A 13803-nucleotide genomic window follows, 5' to 3' on the forward strand; every position below is an offset into this window, starting at 1 on the left:
AAAATCTTATGGGGGCATGGTAATTAAGGATGTTCAGGAAGGTAGTATTAAAAAATTCAACAGCGTCATCTAGACTGAGGTACTTTAGAGCATGCCAGTTACATTCTTTGAGGGATGAGATGAATGTGAGTGGGTTAAAGTTTATTTTTTTTACGTATTTGACAATAGATGACAGGTTTAGCTTGGTACAGGTATTTTTTGAGAATGAATGTTGGGGAGTGATCACTGAGGCTATCTGATAAGCAGCCTGTTATATATGACTGGGGGTTCTTACTGACTAGTATCCAATCCAGGGTAGTGTGCTTGCTGGAGTTTTTATTTATCCTTGTTGGTGACTGGACTAGTTGGGTGAAGCCATGAAGGTGTATATGATGGGTTGGATTGTTGCCAGAACAGGATTGCCAGTCAATATTGAAATCACCTAAGATGATAGTTTCTTGGGGGAGATGGTGGGTAGACCAGCTGAGGAGGTTTTCTAGTGGAGGGATGTTTTGGCCAGGTGGGAAGTAGCATCCAATTATGTTGATGGTTTTGTTTTGGTTAATTTTGAGGTTGGTATATATTATTTCTTCATTGCCTATTTGTGGAGCTGATGATTTTAAGATCTGGATGTTTAGATGCTGTTTAAATATTATAGCTACACCACCTCCTTTTTTGTTTAGCCGGTCTACTCTTAGTATGCCGTAACCTGTAGGGAGTATTTGCTCACTGGTAATGTGAGGTTTTAGCCAGGTTTCTGTCAGGATGACAATATCTGGGGAGTATAAGTCAATGGTGGCATGGAGTTCATGGACTTTGTTAGATATACTTCTAATATTTAGGCTTAGTAGAAGGAAGTCACTTGGCTTTCTATTGGCTGTAATATGGGAGAAGTAGTGGTTTCTGTTTTATTTACTTGTATAGTGTAAGTTAGAAATATTGTCTTATACTTGTCCTGAGCCCTGCAATCTTAAGTCCACATCAAGTGAATAAAACCCAGGAATACATCACAAACTACTATCCATTGTGCTTGCATCTTGCAAATGGATGTTCCCGAAGCAAGGTATTAGGCTACTGGATGCCTCTGCTTTATCAGGTTTGTATCTGCACATGCGCAATACTAAAAATTGGATCTCTTTTTTTATTCTTCAGATATTTTCGCCGATACGTTGAGGAGCAAGAGATTATTCTGCATGCCACTTGTGTGTTTCCTTTTTAGCACCTTTAGTTTCTGGCGCATTTATTTTTCCATTTCTGCAAAACTGTGCTAATATTGCATTTCGGAATTGATGTAATAGTGATTATTTTTCTAATTAGTTTTTCTTTTCTTTTGCAGTATAATGAGAACATCTCTTGCAGCATAGGTTCACTAAGTCCATTCTGTGCAGTGGTGGTTCTCCTTTGGACTTGGAAGAGAGCCTCTCTAGGTAGGTTTTCCTACTGAAGAAAAGAAAAACTAATTAGAAAAATAATAACTTGAAACTTGTATACTTTGAGATAATGCACTGTTTCCACATGTGTAGACTGCTGCATTTGAAAGACCAGAACAGGTTACATTTCAGGATTTATTCATGAGTGGATTGCTGAAGATTCACCGAAATGCATAATGTCACTGTTAAATGCTTGCTGAGCTCGATCTTGTTTTTGTAGGCGTCGCCCTGCACATGCTCAATGTAGCAAAACAAGTACTTAGTTTATTTTCTACACCTCACTTCTTCTGTTTTCTACACCTGACTTCTTCTGTGTTGGGCAATAGGTTGGTAATACTCTGTTGCTTATAGGATCATAGCATCATAGGAGGTTACTAGGCTAGTTGCCTGAGGCCCTTACAATCAAATCCAAGAGTTTATCCCAAAAAAGAAACCTCAGTCAGCACTTGCCGCCCCTGTCAGTGAGGGACACAGGGACGAAAAGTGCTGACTGAGGTTTCTATTTCGGGATAAACTTTTGGCTAGGCTTGTAAGGGTTATGTAGTATTTATTTTGTTTTATTTACTCATCTAGCAGAATTTCAAAATATCTCATAGGTGTTCTGGGCATTGTCATGCAGTGCTTCATCATGCATACATTATGAGGGGTTCCCTTTTCTGGTGTTTAGATGGAGATCTCTTGTAGTTTTAAACTGTGTATCAGGTAAGACTATATTGTCTACGATCTACGAATTTCATATTTGAGCATTTGTAATGTACTTTTCTTATCCGGTCTGTCAGTATGAATGTAAGGCTTTTACTGTGTAAAATATTTCACTGGCATGAGGTACCTGAGCTTTTATATTCATGTTCGATCCTAATCCGTACCTCTTGAGATTATCCTACTACGTACACATATTCTGTACCCTGCAAACATTAGTCCTAGTCAGGTAAGTACGGACCAGCCATACGTAATCAGCTGTTGCTCACTCTGACTGCATAAGAGAATCAAATCTAGCCCAAGCGAGAAATGAGACTAGCAGAAGTTTCTACGTTTTGCCTTACTCTTGACAGGTTTGTATCTGCACAGTGCCCAATAGAGTAAAACACGCAGTTTCATACCTCACTTATTCTTGCCGACATGTTCCTGAGCAACAGGTTGTTTCGTATGCTTCTTGTGGAATGCTCCCCTTTCTGGACCTTCATTATCCGGGTGGAGTTTTTTTTCTTCTTTTCTATTATTATGCTGTTTTTCTTAGCAATTCTTGTAATATTTACTTATATATTTAACTCTTATTTTCTGTTTAGTATAATGTGGAAGTATTGTCTCATAGCTGTTCTGCACCCTGCAATCCTGAGTCCTAATAATATAACTATCAAGAAGACATACATTGCAATGTTTAACCCAAAGTGCTTTCCTCTCTCAGCTGTTGGCTCCTCAAGCGAAGAATGAGATTGACGGATACTTGTACATTCCCCCTTACTGAGGGCAGGGTTGTATCTACACAAGGGCTAGTATTTCGAAATGTGACTTTTTTATTTGATATACTCCAAAGCTTTTTGGCCATTATTTCGCATTGATCATGTGTGTCGTCACTTCTTCTGGCAGTTCAGTTTCTGGGCACAACTAATATCCGCACTTGGGTAACAGACTTGGAATATTCTTTTCGTTATGTAATATTTAATCTGTTCAGTCTCTGGGCACAATTAATATTTGCTCTTGATCAACAGAGTAGTAATATTCTGTTTGTTATGTAACATTTATTCTGTTTTATTTACTTGTATAGTGTAAGTTAGAAATATTGTCTTATACTTGTCCTGAGCCCTGCAATCTTAAGTCCACATCAAGTGAATAAAACCCAGGAATACATCACAAACTACTATCCATTGTGCTTGCATCTTGCAAATGGATGTTCCCGAAGCAAGGTATTAGGCTACTGGATGCCTCTGCTTTATCAGGTTTGTATCTGCACATGCGCAATACTAAAAATTGGATCTCTTTTTTTATTCTTCAGATATTTTCGCCGATACGTTGAGGAGCAAGAGATTATTCTGCATGCCACTTGTGTGTTTCCTTTTTAGCACCTTTAGTTTCTGGCGCATTTATTTTTCCATTTCTGCAAAACTGTGCTAATATTGCATTTCGGAATTGATGTAATAGTGATTATTTTTCTAATTAGTTTTTCTTTTCTTTTGCAGTATAATGAGAACATCTCTTGCAGCATAGGTTCACTAAGTCCATTCTGTGCAGTGGTGGTTCTCCTTTGGACTTGGAAGAGAGCCTCTCTAGGTAGGTTTTCCTACTGAAGAAAAGAAAAACTAATTAGAAAAATAATAACTTGAAACTTGTATACTTTGAGATAATGCACTGTTTCCACATGTGTAGACTGCTGCATTTGAAAGACCAGAACAGGTTACATTTCAGGATTTATTCATGAGTGGATTGCTGAAGATTCACCGAAATGCATAATGTCACTGTTAAATGCTTGCTGAGCTCGATCTTGTTTTTGTAGGCGTCGCCCTGCACATGCTCAATGTAGCAAAACAAGTACTTAGTTTATTTTCTACACCTCACTTCTTCTGTTTTCTACACCTGACTTCTTCTGTGTTGGGCAATAGGTTGGTAATACTCTGTTGCTTATAGGATCATAGCATCATAGGAGGTTACTAGGCTAGTTGCCTGAGGCCCTTACAATCAAATCCAGAGTTTATCCCAAAAAAGAAACCTCAGTCAGCACTTGCCGCCCCTGTCAGTGAGGGACACAGGGACGAAAAGTGCTGACTGAGGTTTCTATTTCGGGATAAACTTTTGGCTAGGCTTGTAAGGGTTATGTAGTATTTATTTTGTTTTATTTACTCATCTAGCAGAATTTCAAAATATCTCATAGGTGTTCTGGGCATTGTCATGCAGTGCTTCATCATGCATACATTATGAGGGGTTCCCTTTTCTGGTGTTTAGATGGAGATCTCTTGTAGTTTTAAACTGTGTATCAGGTAAGACTATATTGTCTACGATCTACGAATTTCATATTTGAGCATTTGTAATGTACTTTTCTTATCCGGTCTGTCAGTATGAATGTAAGGCTTTTACTGTGTAAAATATTTCACTGGCATGAGGTACCTGAGCTTTTATATTCATGTTCGATCCTAATCCGTACCTCTTGAGATTATCCTACTACGTACACATATTCTGTACCCTGCAAACATTAGTCCTAGTCAGGTAAGTACGAACCAGCCATACGTAATCAGCTGTTGCTCACTCTGACTGCATAAGAGAATCAAATCTAGCCCAAGCGAGAAATGAGACTAGCAGAAGTTTCTACGTTTTGCCTTACTCTTGACAGGTTTGTATCTGCACAGTGCCCAATAGAGTAAAACACGCAGTTTCATACCTCACTTATTCTTGCCGACATGTTCCTGAGCAACAGGTTGTTTCGTATGCTTCTTGTGGAATGCTCCCCTTTCTGGACCTTCATTATCCGGGTGGAGTTTTTTCTTCTTTTCTATTATTATGCTGTTTTTCTTAGCAATTCTTGTAATATTTACTTATATATTTAACTCTTATTTTCTGTTTAGTATAATGTGGAAGTATTGTCTCATAGCTGTTCTGCACCCTGCAATCCTGAGTCCTAATAATATAACTATCAAGAAGACATACATTGCAATGTTTAACCCAAAGTGCTTTCCTCTCTCAGCTGTTGGCTCCTCAAGCGAAGAATGAGATTGACGGATACTTGTACATTCCCCCTTACTGAGGGCAGGGTTGTATCTACACAAGGGCTAGTATTTCGAAATGTGACTTTTTTATTTGATATACTCCAAAGCTTTTTGGCCATTATTTCGCATTGATCATGTGTGTCGTCACTTCTTCTGGCAGTTCAGTTTCTGGGCACAACTAATATCCGCACTTGGGTAACAGACTTGGAATATTCTTTTCGTTATGTAATATTTAATCTGTTCAGTCTCTGGGCACAATTAATATTTGCTCTTGATCAACAGAGTAGTAATATTCTGTTTGTTATGTAACATTTATTCTGTTTTATTTACTTGTATAGTGTAAGTTAGAAATATTGTCTTATACTTGTCCTGAGCCCTGCAATCTTAAGTCCACATCAAGTGAATAAAACCCAGGAATACATCACAAACTACTATCCATTGTGCTTGCATCTTGCAAATGGATGTTCCCGAAGCAAGGTATTAGGCTACTGGATGCCTCTGCTTTATCAGGTTTGTATCTGCACATGCGCAATACTAAAAATTGGATCTCTTTTTTTATTCTTCAGATATTTTCGCCGATACGTTGAGGAGCAAGAGATTATTCTGCATGCCACTTGTGTGTTTCCTTTTTAGCACCTTTAGTTTCTGGCGCATTTATTTTTCCATTTCTGCAAAACTGTGCTAATATTGCATTTCGGAATTGATGTAATAGTGATTATTTTTCTAATTAGTTTTTCTTTTCTTTTGCAGTATAATGAGAACATCTCTTGCAGCATAGGTTCACTAAGTCCATTCTGTGCAGTGGTGGTTCTCCTTTGGACTTGGAAGAGAGCCTCTCTAGGTAGGTTTTCCTACTGAAGAAAAGAAAAACTAATTAGAAAAATAATAACTTGAAACTTGTATACTTTGAGATAATGCACTGTTTCCACATGTGTAGACTGCTGCATTTGAAAGACCAGAACAGGTTACATTTCAGGATTTATTCATGAGTGGATTGCTGAAGATTCACCAAAATGCATAATGTCACTGTTAAATGCTTGCTGAGCTCGATCTTGTTTTTGTAGGCGTCGCCCTGCACATGCTCAATGTAGCAAAACAAGTACTTAGTTTATTTTCTACACCTCACTTCTTCTGTTTTCTACACCTGACTTCTTCTGTGTTGGGCAATAGGTTGGTAATACTCTGTTGCTTATAGGATCATAGCATCATAGGAGGTTACTAGGCTAGTTGCCTGAGGCCCTTACAATCAAATCCAAGAGTTTATCCCAAAAAAGAAACCTCAGTCAGCACTTGCCGCCCCTGTCAGTGAGGGACACAGGGACGAAAAGTGCTGACTGAGGTTTCTATTTCGGGATAAACTTTTGGCTAGGCTTGTAAGGGTTATGTAGTATTTATTTTGTTTTATTTACTCATCTAGCAGAATTTCAAAATATCTCATAGGTGTTCTGGGCATTGTCATGCAGTGCTTCATCATGCATACATTATGAGGGGTTCCCTTTTCTGGTGTTTAGATGGAGATCTCTTGTAGTTTTAAACTGTGTATCAGGTAAGACTATATTGTCTACGATCTACGAATTTCATATTTGAGCATTTGTAATGTACTTTTCTTATCCGGTCTGTCAGTATGAATGTAAGGCTTTTACTGTGTAAAATATTTCACTGGCATGAGGTACCTGAGCTTTTATATTCATGTTCGATCCTAATCCGTACCTCTTGAGATTATCCTACTACGTACACATATTCTGTACCCTGCAAACATTAGTCCTAGTCAGGTAAGTACGAACCAGCCATACGTAATCAGCTGTTGCTCACTCTGACTGCATAAGAGAATCAAATCTAGCCCAAGCGAGAAATGAGACTAGCAGAAGTTTCTACGTTTTGCCTTACTCTTGACAGGTTTGTATCTGCACAGTGCCCAATAGAGTAAAACACGCAGTTTCATACCTCACTTATTCTTGCCGACATGTTCCTGAGCAACAGGTTGTTTCGTATGCTTCTTGTGGAATGCTCCCCTTTCTGGACCTTCATTATCCGGGTGGAGTTTTTTTTCTTCTTTTCTATTATTATGCTGTTTTTCTTAGCAATTCTTGTAATATTTACTTATATATTTAACTCTTATTTTCTGTTTAGTATAATGTGGAAGTATTGTCTCATAGCTGTTCTGCACCCTGCAATCCTGAGTCCTAATAATATAACTATCAAGAAGACATACATTGCAATGTTTAACCCAAAGTGCTTTCCTCTCTCAGCTGTTGGCTCCTCAAGCGAAGAATGAGATTGACGGATACTTGTACATTCCCCCTTACTGAGGGCAGGGTTGTATCTACACAAGGGCTAGTATTTCGAAATGTGACTTTTTTATTTGATATACTCCAAAGCTTTTTGGCCATTATTTCGCATTGATCATGTGTGTCGTCACTTCTTCTGGCAGTTCAGTTTCTGGGCACAACTAATATCCGCACTTGGGTAACAGACTTGGAATATTCTTTTCGTTATGTAATATTTAATCTGTTCAGTCTCTGGGCACAATTAATATTTGCTCTTGATCAACAGAGTAGTAATATTCTGTTTGTTATGTAACATTTATTCTGTTTTATTTACTTGTATAGTGTAAGTTAGAAATATTGTCTTATACTTGTCCTGAGCCCTGCAATCTTAAGTCCACATCAAGTGAATAAAACCCAGGAATACATCACAAACTACTATCCATTGTGCTTGCATCTTGCAAATGGATGTTCCCGAAGCAAGGTATTAGGCTACTGGATGCCTCTGCTTTATCAGGTTTGTATCTGCACATGCGCAATACTAAAAATTGGATCTCTTTTTTTATTCTTCAGATATTTTCGCCGATACGTTGAGGAGCAAGAGATTATTCTGCATGCCACTTGTGTGTTTCCTTTTTAGCACCTTTAGTTTCTGGCGCATTTATTTTTCCATTTCTGCAAAACTGTGCTAATATTGCATTTCGGAATTGATGTAATAGTGATTATTTTTCTAATTAGTTTTTCTTTTCTTTTGCAGTATAATGAGAACATCTCTTGCAGCATAGGTTCACTAAGTCCATTCTGTGCAGTGGTGGTTCTCCTTTGGACTTGGAAGAGAGCCTCTCTAGGTAGGTTTTCCTACTGAAGAAAAGAAAAACTAATTAGAAAAATAATAACTTGAAACTTGTATACTTTGAGATAATGCACTGTTTCCACATGTGTAGACTGCTGCATTTGAAAGACCAGAACAGGTTACATTTCAGGATTTATTCATGAGTGGATTGCTGAAGATTCACTGAAATGCATAATGTCACTGTTAAATGCTTGCTGAGCTCGATCTTGTTTTTTGTAGGCGTCGCCCTGCACATGCTCAATGTAGCAAAACAAGTACTTAGTTTATTTTCTACACCTCACTTCTTCTGTTTTCTACACCTGACTTCTTCTGTGTTGGGCAATAGGTTGGTAATACTCTGTTGCTTATAGGATCATAGCATCATAGGAGGTTACTAGGCTAGTTGCCTGAGGCCCTTACAATCAAATCCAAGAGTTTATCCCAAAAAAGAAACCTCAGTCAGCACTTGCCGCCCCTGTCAGTGAGGGACACAGGGACGAAAAGTGCTGACTGAGGTTTCTATTTCGGGATAAACTTTTGGCTAGGCTTGTAAGGGTTATGTAGTATTTATTTTGTTTTATTTACTCATCTAGCAGAATTTCAAAATATCTCATAGGTGTTCTGGGCATTGTCATGCAGTGCTTCATCATGCATACATTATGAGGGGTTCCCTTTTCTGGTGTTTAGATGGAGATCTCTTGTAGTTTTAAACTGTGTATCAGGTAAGACTATATTGTCTACGATCTACGAATTTCATATTTGAGCATTTGTAATGTACTTTTCTTATCCGGTCTGTCAGTATGAATGTAAGGCTTTTACTGTGTAAAATATTTCACTGGCATGAGGTACCTGAGCTTTTATATTCATGTTCGATCCTAATCCGTACCTCTTGAGATTATCCTACTACGTACACATATTCTGTACCCTGCAAACATTAGTCCTAGTCAGGTAAGTACGAACCAGCCATACGTAATCAGCTGTTGCTCACTCTGACTGCATAAGAGAATCAAATCTAGCCCAAGCGAGAAATGAGACTAGCAGAAGTTTCTACGTTTTGCCTTACTCTTGACAGGTTTGTATCTGCACAGTGCCCAATAGAGTAAAACACGCAGTTTCATACCTCACTTATTCTTGCCGACATGTTCCTGAGCAACAGGTTGTTTCGTATGCTTCTTGTGGAATGCTCCCCTTTCTGGACCTTCATTATCCGGGTGGAGTTTTTTTTCTTCTTTTCTATTATTATGCTGTTTTTCTTAGCAATTCTTGTAATATTTACTTATATATTTAACTCTTATTTTCTGTTTAGTATAATGTGGAAGTATTGTCTCATAGCTGTTCTGCACCCTGCAATCCTGAGTCCTAATAATATAACTATCAAGAAGACATACATTGCAATGTTTAACCCAAAGTGCTTTCCTCTCTCAGCTGTTGGCTCCTCAAGCGAAGAATGAGATTGACGGATACTTGTACATTCCCCCTTACTGAGGGCAGGGTTGTATCTACACAAGGGCTAGTATTTCGAAATGTGACTTTTTTATTTGATATACTCCAAAGCTTTTTGGCCATTATTTCGCATTGATCATGTGTGTCGTCACTTCTTCTGGCAGTTCAGTTTCTGGGCACAACTAATATCCGCACTTGGGTAACAGACTTGGAATATTCTTTTCGTTATGTAATATTTAATCTGTTCAGTCTCTGGGCACAATTAATATTTGCTCTTGATCAACAGAGTAGTAATATTCTGTTTGTTATGTAACATTTATTCTGTTTTATTTACTTGTATAGTGTAAGTTAGAAATATTGTCTTATACTTGTCCTGAGCCCTGCAATCTTAAGTCCACATCAAGTGAATAAAACCCAGGAATACATCACAAACTACTATCCATTGTGCTTGCATCTTGCAAATGGATGTTCCCGAAGCAAGGTATTAGGCTACTGGATGCCTCTGCTTTATCAGGTTTGTATCTGCACATGCGCAATACTAAAAATTGGATCTCTTTTTTTATTCTTCAGATATTTTCGCCGATACGTTGAGGAGCAAGAGATTATTCTGCATGCCACTTGTGTGTTTCCTTTTTAGCACCTTTAGTTTCTGGCGCATTTATTTTTCCATTTCTGCAAAACTGTGCTAATATTGCATTTCGGAATTGATGTAATAGTGATTATTTTTCTAATTAGTTTTTCTTTTCTTTTGCAGTATAATGAGAACATCTCTTGCAGCATAGGTTCACTAAGTCCATTCTGTGCAGTGGTGGTTCTCCTTTGGACTTGGAAGAGAGCCTCTCTAGGTAGGTTTTCCTACTGAAGAAAAGAAAAACTAATTAGAAAAATAATAACTTGAAACTTGTATACTTTGAGATAATGCACTGTTTCCACATGTGTAGACTGCTGCATTTGAAAGACCAGAACAGGTTACATTTCAGGATTTATTCATGAGTGGATTGCTGAAGATTCACCGAAATGCATAATGTCACTGTTAAATGCTTGCTGAGCTCGATCTTGTTTTTGTAGGCGTCGCCCTGCACATGCTCAATGTAGCAAAACAAGTACTTAGTTTATTTTCTACACCTCACTTCTTCTGTTTTCTACACCTGACTTCTTCTGTGTTGGGCAATAGGTTGGTAATACTCTGTTGCTTATAGGATCATAGCATCATAGGAGGTTACTAGGCTAGTTGCCTGAGGCCCTTACAATCAAATCCAAGAGTTTATCCCAAAGAAACCTCAGTCAGCACTTGCCGCCCCTGTCAGTGAGGGACACAGGGACGAAAAGTGCTGACTGAGGTTTCTATTTCGGATAAACTTTTGGCTAGGCTTGTAAGGGTTATGTAGTATTTATTTTGTTTTATTTACTCATCTAGCAGAATTTCAAAATATCTCATAGGTGTTCTGGGCATTGTCATGCAGTGCTTCATCATGCATACATTATGAGGGGTTCCCTTTTCTGGTGTTTAGATGGAGATCTCTTGTAGTTTTAAACTGTGTATCAGGTAAGACTATATTGTCTACGATCTACGAATTTCATATTTGAGCATTTGTAATGTACTTTTCTTATCCGGTCTGTCAGTATGAATGTAAGGCTTTTACTGTGTAAAATATTTCACTGGCATGAGGTACCTGAGCTTTTATATTCATGTTCGATCCTAATCCGTACCTCTTGAGATTATCCTACTACGTACACATATTCTGTACCCTGCAAACATTAGTCCTAGTCAGGTAAGTACGAACCAGCCATACGTAATCAGCTGTTGCTCACTCTGACTGCATAAGAGAATCAAATCTAGCCCAAGCGAGAAATGAGACTAGCAGAAGTTTCTACGTTTTGCCTTACTCTTGACAGGTTTGTATCTGCACAGTGCCCAATAGAGTAAAACACGCAGTTTCATACCTCACTTATTCTTGCCGACATGTTCCTGAGCAACAGGTTGTTTCGTATGCTTCTTGTGGAATGCTCCCCTTTCTGGACCTTCATTATCCGGGTGGAGTTTTTTTTCTTCTTTTCTATTATTATGCTGTTTTTCTTAGCAATTCTTGTAATATTTACTTATATATTTAACTCTTATTTTCTGTTTAGTATAATGTGGAAGTATTGTCTCATAGCTGTTCTGCACCCTGCAATCCTGAGTCCTAATAATATAACTATCAAGAAGACATACATTGCAATGTTTAACCCAAAGTGCTTTCCTCTCTCAGCTGTTGGCTCCTCAAGCGAAGAATGAGATTGACGGATACTTGTACATTCCCCCTTACTGAGGGCAGGGTTGTATCTACACAAGGGCTAGTATTTCGAAATGTGACTTTTTTATTTGATATACTCCAAAGCTTTTTGGCCATTATTTCGCATTGATCATGTGTGTCGTCACTTCTTCTGGCAGTTCAGTTTCTGGGCACAACTAATATCCGCACTTGGGTAACAGACTTGGAATATTCTTTTCGTTATGTAATATTTAATCTGTTCAGTCTCTGGGCACAATTAATATTTGCTCTTGATCAACAGAGTAGTAATATTCTGTTTGTTATGTAACATTTATTCTGTTTTATTTACTTGTATAGTGTAAGTTAGAAATATTGTCTTATACTTGTCCTGAGCCCTGCAATCTTAAGTCCACATCAAGTGAATAAAACCCAGGAATACATCACAAACTACTATCCATTGTGCTTGCATCTTGCAAATGGATGTTCCCGAAGCAAGGTATTAGGCTACTGGATGCCTCTGCTTTATCAGGTTTGTATCTGCACATGCGCAATACTAAAAATTGGATCTCTTTTTTTATTCTTCAGATATTTTCGCCGATACGTTGAGGAGCAAGAGATTATTCTGCATGCCACTTGTGTGTTTCCTTTTTAGCACCTTTAGTTTCTGGCGCATTTATTTTTCCATTTCTGCAAAACTGTGCTAATATTGCATTTCGGAATTGATGTAATAGTGATTATTTTTCTAATTAGTTTTTCTTTTCTTTTGCAGTATAATGAGAACATCTCTTGCAGCATAGGTTCACTAAGTCCATTCTGTGCAGTGGTGGTTCTCCTTTGGACTTGGAAGAGAGCCTCTCTAGGTAGGTTTTCCTACTGAAGAAAAGAAAAACTAATTAGAAAAATAATAACTTGAAACTTGTATACTTTGAGATAATGCACTGTTTCCACATGTGTAGACTGCTGCATTTGAAAGACCAGAACAGGTTACATTTCAGGATTTATTCATGAGTGGATTGCTGAAGATTCACCGAAATGCATAATGTCACTGTTAAATGCTTGCTGAGCTCGATCTTGTTTTTTGTAGGCGTCGCCCTGCACATGCTCAATGTAGCAAAACAAGTACTTAGTTTATTTTCTACACCTCACTTCTTCTGTTTTCTACACCTGACTTCTTCTGTGTTGGGCAATAGGTTGGTAATACTCTGTTGCTTATAGGATCATAGCATCATAGGAGGTTACTAGGCTAGTTGCCTGAGGCCCTTACAATCAAATCCAAGAGTTTATCCCAAAAAAGAAACCTCAGTCAGCACTTGCCGCCCCTGTCAGTGAGGGACACAGGGACGAAAAGTGCTGACTGAGGTTTCTATTTCGGGATAAACTTTTGGCTAGGCTTGTAAGGGTTATGTAGTATTTATTTTGTTTTATTTACTCATCTAGCAGAATTTCAAAATATCTCATAGGTGTTCTGGGCATTGTCATGCAGTGCTTCATCATGCATACATTATGAGGGGTTCCCTTTTCTGGTGTTTAGATGGAGATCTCTTGTAGTTTTAAACTGTGTATCAGGTAAGACTATATTGTCTACGATCTACGAATTTCATATTTGAGCATTTGTAATGTACTTTTCTTATCCGGTCTGTCAGTATGAATGTAAGGCTTTTACTGTGTAAAATATTTCACTGGCATGAGGTACCTGAGCTTTTATATTCATGTTCGATCCTAATCCGTACCTCTTGAGATTATCCTACTACGTACACATATTCTGTACCCTGCAAACATTAGTCCTAGTCAGGTAAGTACGAACCAGCCATACGTAATCAGCTGTTGCTCACTCTGACTGCATAAGAGAATCAAATCTAGCCCAAGCGAGAAATGAGACTAGCAGAAGTTTCTACGATGTTCATCGTG

General features: G+C 38.1%; 1 long non-coding RNA gene across 1 annotated transcript; it reads left to right on the plus strand.

The window, feature by feature from the left end:
- Positions 1 to 1317: 1317 nt before the first annotated feature.
- Positions 1318 to 12755, plus strand: LOC122790323. Its single transcript, XR_006362987.1, has 6 exons — positions 1318 to 1406; positions 3587 to 3677; positions 5855 to 5945; positions 8126 to 8216; positions 10398 to 10488; positions 12665 to 12755. It is a non-coding gene; the product is annotated as an uncharacterized LOC122790323 (long non-coding RNA).
- The last annotated feature ends 1048 nt before the right edge of the window (positions 12756 to 13803 follow it).

The sequence above is a fragment of the Protopterus annectens genome, chromosome 16.part0 (assembly GCF_019279795.1).
Source record: "Protopterus annectens isolate FY-2018-M chromosome 16.part0, PAN1.0, whole genome shotgun sequence".
NCBI lineage: Eukaryota > Metazoa > Chordata > Ceratodontiformes > Protopteridae > Protopterus > Protopterus annectens.